Here is an 8,097-nt window from a genome sequence, read left to right on the forward strand (position 1 = left end):
TCACAGACACGTAAATAAAACAACCTGAATCTCCGCAAATACTTGCCTCAAAGACATGATAAATATATGTATAGAAAGCTTGAAATGTCTATTTTTAAATTAAGTACAGTAATTCACATCCAAAACAAATATTCTCTGTTAAAGTAATCCGTATGAAACCAATGCGATGTCCAGTTTTTCTCGTCTCAACTCATTATCTCTAATGCGGTCACGCCCACAAGCCGATGTGCTTTTCAGATTCTAAACAGCCATGTGAGAAGCGCGTGCATGTAAACGCCCACATCATCCGTAAACAAATGTGAAGAGCTCATCCCGGCTACTTTTTGTTTCTGGAAGAAGACGCACTGAGAGCTAGTGTTGTCACGGTACCAAAATTTCAGTATTCGGTACCAATACCAGTGAGCAATAACCCAGAATTTACCTCAGAAGAAGAAGAAGAACACAACGCGATGCATCGCGCAGCTAGATCCGGTGGAGAATATCATGAGTAGCCTAAGATTACTTGCATCTGTTGTTATTGTTACATAACTTGTACACATTTTACTAGTTAGACTTTTCCCAAACTATAATTCCTGACTACATGTATGAAATCAAGTGAAACATTTTGAAATATGTCATTTCATTGTCTAAATCTCTCACAACACCAGGATGTAATTCATTCCTGTGATGGCAAAGCTGGATTTTCAGCAGCCATTACTCCAGTCTTTAGTATCACATGATCTTTCAAAAATCATTGTAATATGCTGATTTGGTGCTCAAAAACATTCATTTTTATTATCAATGTTGAAAACAGTTGTGCTGCTTTATATTTTTCTGAAAATAAGATACATTTTTTTTAAGATTCTTTGATGAATACCCTAGTAAAAAGTAATACATTTTAAATACATTTATTTCATACTATAGTATAGTATGAAATAAGTACAGTTCAAATCTATTAACATGTTTACTGACATAATGCTCAAGACTTACTGATATAAAAATGATAATTAAACTTTATATTAGTGCTGTCAAACGATTAATCGCGATTAATCGTTTGACAGCACTACTTTATATGGAGTACTACTTGTGCTCAATGCACAATATCTTAATATTAAAGCTGCATTGATTACTTTTGTAAAGTAATCAATCTGAACTGCAAATAATAGGCTATTTTTATTTTAAAATATGCACCCATTCAATTTCAGTTGTATTCTTAATATGTTGAGTTTAATGTAATGCAAGACAGAAAAATGCTATTGTCGTCACAATAATTATGAATTACATGAATCACGTAAATGACAGCCCAACTTTCAATTCAAAACGGTGGAATTCGACCAAAAAAAAAGAAAGTCGAATAGTTTGCATCACTGGATAATACAGTCGAGCCGACTGTTGCTATAGTAAGTAATTCATACATTCAACATTAACAGCAAGTCAAAAGGGGTAAGCTTTCAACTGTATAGCCTACATGCATTTTAGACGCTTATAGGCTATGCTCGTGCCCAGTCCATGCAATGAACGCACGTTATTGAATGATGTTTTTTTTTTCTTTTAGAACGTTAAAACTGCTCAGGTAATTTCAGTGGTAGGCTATACATATTGGTGTATTAAACTCCTCATAACTCGCAAACTCACGCAAATATTTTTGCCCGTTTTCGCTCGTTGTCAGCCTCTGCTTTTCTGCAACAGACTGAAGCCTCCACGTGAATTCAGCACGCCTTGCATTCAGCTAATAAAAGAAAAATGCTGCAATTTTCTGGAGTTATTTTATGATTGTTCGGGCAGTCACAAGCTATAGCTTAAACTTCTCAAAATATAGTCCGCTTCAGATTAGTTTTAATCAATTCTAATTCTGATTGGGTGGGCAAGACAGTCATTTGGGTGGGCTCAGCTATTATTATTATTATTATTGTTATACTTTATTCTCAAATTAATAATGTTAACAACATCAGCATTGCGTGACTATGAGTATAGTGTGTATTAGCGTGTAGATTTCAATTTCTGTACAGTCATTGTCATACCATTTGAATTTCATATTAAGAAATTATTTTAACCCAAAAAGAAAATACAACATTTTTAAAATACAAATCGTGTGAAAACCCAGGCTATCTGTAATCAGAAGCACATTTAAAACTGGAATATAATTTAATTTCATTCACATGTGTTTCATAAACACATAATCTTTTCTGTATTACAATCCGCCATCAAAATGATACATTTAATTATTCTGGCTGCTGTGAGAAAAGGCTATAAACGATCAGCCACCTGCAGGATCCTCACATGCGATAGCCTAGTAGTCGGGACAACTTCTTTATGTTTACAGACGTGACGTAATGACGCAGTGCCATGCTTGAATTTCCCGCGAAAACCTACCCCTACCACTCAAATTAGAAAACATTATTTTAGCTAACCGTTGTGAATCGGGCTAAAGTAAGGCAATAGTTTTGAACACTAGCTGGTTATGTACTTGCTCAAATATTGATTTTAGATCATTTTTAACCAAAAAAAGTTACGGACTGCAGCTTTAAGCATAAAATGTGTTTTAATGCCACACTCACTATTGATGAATATTGTATGATCTTTGAATAATATCGGTCTTTAAATGCACAATATTTAAAGTATACTTGTAATAGTTCCACTTTAGCACAATCAAGTAAACTTCAGTACATCTTCAGTTGGACTTCAGCACTATTTCCACACAATTAAAGTGCATTAAGCACAAAATTAGTTGTTCCAGCAGACTTTAAGTAGGCTATACCAGTTTATTATGCCAAAAGTACAATTGCAGGGTATTTTTATTAACTACATACAGTAAATATGTAAATGAATTTGTAGTATATTTAGCATGAAATAAATGTATTTCAAATACATTATAGTATATTTATTTTTCACTAGGGTACAAAGTTTAAAAGAACATTTATAAATCTTTTGTGATATTATAAATGCTTTTCTGCCTTTTGATCAATTCAATGCATCCTTGGTTAAGAAAAGTATACATTTCTTTAAAACAACAACAACAACATGGATTTGATTCTAAAAAAATCCAATTAAATGCATTCAAAAGAGATGTCTATCTAAATATAAAATTAAAATCAATTAGATTTGAACATGCTAAAACTGATCCAACTAATTGTCTTACGACAATGTAGGTTCTGCCTGTGCAAAACTCTCCGCCACAACGCTAGGGTGTTCTGGGTGGTTGCCAGGGCTTTAATCGTGGCTGCTAAGGATGTTCTGACTGGCTTGTAGCATGTTGCTATGCAGTTGCTAAGGTGTTCCAAGTGGTTGCTAGGTGGTTACTTACTGACCCAACACATGAGAGACCACCTCAAAGACGCTCCTTCAAAGATCCTTTATTCAGTGTGAATCTAAGGGCTTTTTTTCCACCCGTTTTATAGTCCGCCAGGTGAAAATCGTAAATCTGATCACTTAGTCCAACTCTGCTGAACAAGCCACACAATTTGAGGAATCACTCAAATGCCTAACCATAAAAATGAGGAATAATAACAGAAACTGTTGCTTACCGAGCACCACTAAATGCCAATTGTGGTCACCATGAACTACAGTATCAGCACTCACTAGTGTTTTGGACAACACATACACTCACTTTAGCAAGGGTCTTAACCGCTGTAAGAGCATTAAATAACCTCATCTCTGGCAGAATAGCCTTGAGCAGCAGTGGCTGCCTCACAGTTTAAGGCTGAGTGACCAACATTTGCACTGTGTAGAGTCACACATATCAGGACAGTTACCGTATCAAAGTACACACACACATAGGGGATTCTACCTCCACCCACAATTACACACACACACACACACACACAAATGCACATCGACCTCCACACCACACTCTCTGCGAACAAATGCCTTCGCTGTCAATTGCGGCCAGGTCTGCCATAATTGAAAAGAACAGCCACGGGCCAGCCCACAGACATGGCGCACCAAGCCAGGAGCCCGTCACTGACAGCCAGCCATCAATACCAATGACTGTTCCTTGAGGAGCAGATGACATCCACGACACCACCCATGCAACACCCCGGCGCACACATACAAACACTTGCCTCCCGCCCCCTTGCTGTCCTTCCTCCGCCACTCGAGTCTCTGATTCCTACCCCAGTTTGTCACCACAGTAACTTCACTCACCGGGAAGCCTGTCATCGCTTCGGAGATGCACGTGCCATCGGCAAACGTATGCATACACGCTCGTACTCACTTACGCTCATGCATGCATGCCAAACGAGGGGGATCAAACTTTTTCGAGAGTGGAACAGTGGCCGCTTAGAGACCTCTGCCTCCCTTCCCTGGCACACACTTTTCTCAGAGCGTGTCAATATTTAACCCAGAAAAAACACTTTTCCTGTTTAAAAAACTAAATCTTACTAAACGACCTATATAAAATCCTACACATACTTTGTGAACTCTGTTGAGACACTTCAAACCACTTTATGGAACATTCTATTGTATATAGCACTTAATATAGATAGAAAACTGAAAAAAAAAAAAACAATGACATCACGCTTATATTTCACATCTTTAGCCACCTGCATTGTGCAATTGTTATAGAAGGCTGGACAGCATCAGACTTGTCATTTGGCGTAAGACTACAGTGACAGCTGAACAAGATGCACAGAGCAGAAACAAACAAGCAAGACAGAGGCATTCAAAGAAGAAAAGGAAAAAGAACAGTGAGAAAAAGCAAAGGAGAATAAAATATACACAGACCTGACCAGGAGCTGCAGAGCGACAGAAACTGTCTTCCTTATACAGTCCTCTCTGTCTCTGTCTCTGTCTCTGTGTGTGTGTGTGTGTGTGTGTGTGTGTGTGTGTGTGTGACTCCCTCCCCTCTCAGCTGCTCAGGGCAGTTCTCAGGAAATGAATGGGAGCTCACAGAGAACTGTTGTACTTGCAAATGACTTACCACGGTCACATGATCCACTAAATGTAGGGTGGGCCGGTGGGTGGAGGCTTCATAAGCAAGAGAAGACAATATACTCTAAGCTTTAACAGCATGCATCGAATTACACGGGGCCCCTCGTGGGAGGTTTCCGACATGTCTCTGAGCCCAGGCAGCGGAGAAACGCTAGAGTACCTCCCCGTTTAAAGGGGAAGAGAGAAAAAGAGAGAGAGATGGGGAGATGGAGGGAGAGAAAGTAGGTATATTTCCTCACAAAATGTGCCCTATAAGTTTAGAATCTGACAATTAAAAAAGCTTAAAAGAGGAAAGCATGTAAACATTTTTGTTAATTAAATAAATTTTTTAAAAGTAAATAATTTATAATATAAATATGATTACATATTATTATTATCAAAACTGTCACGCTGTATTACAATCTTACATTTAAAACCTCACTTGTAGTTTTCTTTTTGGCGATTAAGAGCAAAAATTTGATTTTTATATATTGTAATATTTATCCTAAATTGAAAACATCAAAATTTTAGTTTATTATCCTACAGTAATTATCTGTAGACATTTAACATACAAAGAAATACCGTGAAATATATTTGTGTCTGTATTAAGCGGTTTCAGTAAGAAACCATCTGCTGAGAACGTAAATATAAAAATATAAATGCCAGCCACATGCAGCTCTTAATTGGCTCAAATTCTATTAGTCATCTCTACTGAAATTCAACAGAAGCCATTTATTTCTGTTCATGCAAGCATGCATAAGGGAATGTTGTGAAAGCTCAACCATGGTTTGTTGAAGAGGCAGCTACGGTTTTCGCTCTTCTGGGAATCCTAATTAATGTATAGGAAACGGAGCTAATTTGCATCTCTGATAGACTTTGTGTTCTGCACACACACATGCTGATGGAGTGGATAGTGATTTGAAGAATACTGTCCATCTTAGACTTACTTAACCCAATCCCGCCTTATTTATGTTGCAATACAGCTGGATAGATTTATTTATTGTTGCAAGAAAATCAAGTATTTCAAATTAACTGTATGCAATGGAGACTTAAATTTGGGATCCAATCTTTGACAATTAAAGGCTGTGCAGAGGCATCCTTAACAGTCCATTTCCTATATATAGTGATTTTAAATACTGAGGTGTAACACATCAAATATTTTGGCACTTGAGACATGCAGATGAAATTTCTCAGATCTAAAAAGTAATGTAATATTGATTCCTGCAAAGGAGAACCCATGTCCACTGTAACTGTGTGATAATTATATGACATATCAATACAAGATCATCATTGTGAATTACACGGGAGAAAACAAAGACTTGTATTCTTGTGTCTGACAAAATGGCCATTGAAATACCGCTCTGCTGATGCTTTTAATGCTGATTAGCCCTGATGCTTCTTTATGAAATGCTATACCACCCAGCTGCAGCCTCTGACAAGAGTGGCAATTTCCCCAGCAATAATGACATCGAGGAAGCAGTCCCGCTCTGCCCGCACACCCAGCCCAGCCTGGCACACAAAGGGTCCTGGCATGTCTTGTAAAGGGCTGAACTGGAATCAGGCGTTCCAGTGGGAGGGTGAGCCGTGTATGGAACTCTGCCAGGGAACATGGCCCCATCTTAGCTCCCCTGCAAAGAGGAGAGAGAGAAAGGAAGACAGAAAAAGAGTGAACACCCTTGATTATAGCTGTGGCACGGAAAGGACCCAAGGCGATTAGGTGGGCTCCAATGTCCATGTTTACCATGGTTAACTACACAGCAGGCAAACAGTTGGTGTAAGGTGATAAGATTAACCAAACCCATGTAGGCCAATATATACAATATATACAATATATTTACACTTAACCATAAATTACATGCTAACAAAGAATCCGGTTCCATCTGCCTGGTCCAAAGTATAGACGTGACTGTCATCCCTCCAGCAATCCTAATTGATTTCAGCATTAGAAAGGACATGTCTACGGGGTCTATTTTAAAGGGATAGTTTGTCAATATATTAATTCTCATGATGCTCAAACCTGATTGACTTTCTCTCTTGTGTGAAACACAAAAGGAGATGTTTAGCAGACTATCCAAGCTGCTCTTTTCTATCCAATGGACGTGAATGGTAACCATGACTGCCCCTGGTCCACATGGCTTAAAAATTCAGTTTTACACATTAAATAATAGGATTAAAATGGCATGAGAGATTTTGTTTTGTATTTTCATAAACCTTTTAACATTTAGACAGCTTTGACTGTGACAGTTTGATAAGAAAAACTTACAAACTGATCAAAACAATAACTCCAATGTCCTAGTGTGAAGAACTAGCATTTGATGAGGGCAATGGTGGGCCATCAACAAACAAAGTACTTAGCGATCTACGGCAGAGCATGGAAACTGGGAAATGTGTTGATGGCGCATTAGCCATACAGCTTTCCCGGCTGCATAAGAGACCCGGTCACTGCGCAACAAATGCGTCTCCCGCTGGGTAACTCATCGCTGTCTGTGAGCCTGCCCTGCACGTTCTGCACAGAACAAGAAAAGGGATCACTTCACAGCATTTCACAGTCAAATTTGACTGGAATATAAATATCACGACATTATGAGCACGTCCTTTACAGCTGTAATTGAGAACTGTCACTACGATAATAGATGTGTGACTAAGAGTCTATTTATTGTTCAATTTCAAATTAAATCAATCACAAAGAGATTCAAAGTGAAATTAAATGATATGTCTGGATTAGAAATCAGATTACACAGAGGTAGGTTCAGCCCCTGCAGTAAATTTAGAAGCTAATTGAAAATTATATTCCTGAAAGGTTATTATATTCTTTGAATTTTAATACGATCAAACTCCAATGATGCATGGACATGGCTCTTTCCCAGTTTTAGACTCTGAATCCACTTACAAACAAGTAGCATGATATTATCAAACAAATAAAAAACAAATGAAAAATCAAATATATGAAAAATTGCTAATTGTACAGTACCATCATACCATATTATCAACAAATTATTTACATTTACATTTACATTTAGTCATTTAGCAGACGCTTTTATCCAAAGTGACTTACAAATGAGGACAATAAAAGCAGTCAAAACTAACAAAAGAGCAACAATATAAAAGTGCAAATGACAAGTCTCAGTTAGCCTAAGTTAGCAAGGTGTGTGTGTATATATATATATATATATATACAGTGGGTACGGAAAGTATTCAGACCCCCTTAAA

General features: G+C 37.6%; 1 protein-coding gene across 3 annotated transcripts in view; it reads right to left on the reverse strand.

Annotated features, from left to right (window-relative positions):
• The window catches only part of LOC107668887 (Krueppel-like factor 12), a 70,624-nt gene that overhangs the window by 47,861 nt on the left and 14,666 nt on the right, over positions 1-8,097 (reverse strand). The window contains exon 2 of one of the 3 annotated variants that reach the window (XM_016460927.1): positions 4,702-4,758. The gene's annotated coding sequence lies outside the window, so the exon portion shown is untranslated. Of the gene's footprint in view, positions 1-4,701; positions 4,759-4,897; positions 5,011-8,097 lie in introns of those variants that run through there. The other 2 variants (XM_016460929.1, XM_016460928.1) reach the window with 2 other exon arrangements.

The sequence above is a fragment of the Sinocyclocheilus anshuiensis genome, unplaced genomic scaffold, assembly GCF_001515605.1.
Source record: "Sinocyclocheilus anshuiensis isolate Anshui unplaced genomic scaffold, SAMN03320099.WGS_v1.1 scaffold136, whole genome shotgun sequence".
Taxonomy (NCBI): domain Eukaryota; kingdom Metazoa; phylum Chordata; class Actinopteri; order Cypriniformes; family Cyprinidae; genus Sinocyclocheilus; species Sinocyclocheilus anshuiensis.